Raw genomic sequence first — 1,678 nt, 5'->3', positions numbered from 1 at the left:
AACACATAGCATTTCTCTATGACTTGGTCAACTGTAGTTGGAACCAACCAGAAGACAACTCAAGATTGTGGGGCTAAATCTATCACATCAGATCTGTTGAAACCAATGGGATTCATGTTGGTTCTAACTTGGTTTTCTTTAGAGTTGAGCGGAGTAGTATAATGGTGTAAGCATTAGATAATGTCTCAGGAGACCAGTGTTTGAATCTCTTCTCAGCCATGAAACTCACAGAGGGATCGTGGGCAAGCCACACTCTCTCAGCCTCAAAGCAGTGGCAAATCTCTCCTGAAGAAGACTTGCCAAGATAATCCTTAGGGTCACCATAGGACTTGAAGGCATGCAAGAATAACTGTTGCAGAGACACGTCCAATATATCCGCATCAATTGCCTGAGCAATACAATGGCATCATGACTCACCTGAATGCAGTCTGGGGATGCAGGTGGTTACTATAGTGATCCAGCGGAGAGGTGAAGGTTTTGCCCTTCGCAGCCTCCTTGGAGGCGACTCCTGGCTCTGTCGCCTACGAAGTTCTCTCCTGACCTGATTTCCCTTTCGCCGCCATCCCTACGTCGGAGTGCATCGCCATCCCTCCTGTTGCCATGGAAACCTCTCCGCATCCATCCCTCGTCCTGCCGTAACTAAGAGTGACACCAGCCGCTTCCCCTCCGGGAACGGCATATGGACCCAATTTGGTCCTTTTCACGGGGCCGTGCCGTTCCTTTCCCACCTCGCCGTTGTCTTTTGAAAAGCCCCGAATGGAACATTATTAAAAGGCAAAGGAGGGAGGCAACGAAAGAAAGGAATATTTCATCTCTTCCTCAACCTCTTTTGTATTCAAATTCTGGCCGGCCATCTCCTGAGGTGTGGATATTATTTAAAAGACGACACTTTGTGGTCATGCTGCGATGGCAATAGACTAGAGAGACGATTATATCAAAACGCATACCAGGATGAATTGGAAAACAAAATAGGAAAAAGTTAAGATATCTTCAGCTTAGATTTGCAGCTTCCGAACCATATATACCTGCTCAGGTTTAAATGCAATGGGACCGCAGTATCCACTGAGGCCTGGTTCCTCCATGGATACCGAAATCTATGGATGCTGAAATACGAGGGCTATCCAGAAAGTAGATTACGTTTTGGAATTAAAAATGAACAAAGTATAGGAGAAAACACTTACCATATACAGTTGAAAGCCACACCCAAATACCACTTCTCAACATAGTTGCCATTCAAATCTAGGCACTTCTCATAGCGATAAAAGAGTTTGGAATGTCCTTCCCCACCAAACTTTGCCACTTGGCTTGCATCCTCAACCAGGCAGGCGTCCCTTCTCACAGCTGCGCATGTGCATGCGCTCAACTTTCCCCCACGCTTGTCCTGGATTGCTCTTCTGTTTTGCAAATGCTTGCAAGGAAGGTTATGGCGACTGTTTTTTGGGACAGGAAAGGTGTGCTTCTTGCAAAACCTTAGAAGAGCGATCCAGGACGAGCGTTGGGGATAGTTGAGAGCATGCACATGCGCAGCTGCAGGAAGGGACGCCCGATCAATGAGGACTTGGCTTTCACTAAACACCACAAACAAAGATATTTGGCAGACTGTCAGAACGAGATGCCTGACATGAAGAAGGCGTTCAAAATAATATGCCACCTTGTCCTGATAGGGACGGATATGTGA

The 1,678-nt window shown here is 46.7% G+C and overlaps 1 long non-coding RNA gene across 1 annotated transcript in view; it reads right to left on the bottom strand.

The window, feature by feature from the left end:
* LOC134293958 (uncharacterized) overlaps positions 1–799 on the bottom strand; it is a 10,470-nt gene extending 9,671 nt beyond the window's left edge. Inside the window, exon 1 of the long non-coding RNA XR_010000922.1 lies at positions 418–799. This is a non-coding gene — a long non-coding RNA (uncharacterized LOC134293958). The remainder of the gene's footprint in view (positions 1–417) is intronic.
* Positions 800–1,678: the final 879 nt, after the last annotated feature.

The sequence above is a fragment of the Anolis carolinensis genome, unplaced genomic scaffold, assembly GCF_035594765.1.
Source record: "Anolis carolinensis isolate JA03-04 unplaced genomic scaffold, rAnoCar3.1.pri scaffold_11, whole genome shotgun sequence".
In the NCBI taxonomy this organism is placed as follows: domain Eukaryota; kingdom Metazoa; phylum Chordata; class Lepidosauria; order Squamata; family Dactyloidae; genus Anolis; species Anolis carolinensis.
This window is presented reverse-complemented; position numbering and strand designations above follow the sequence as displayed.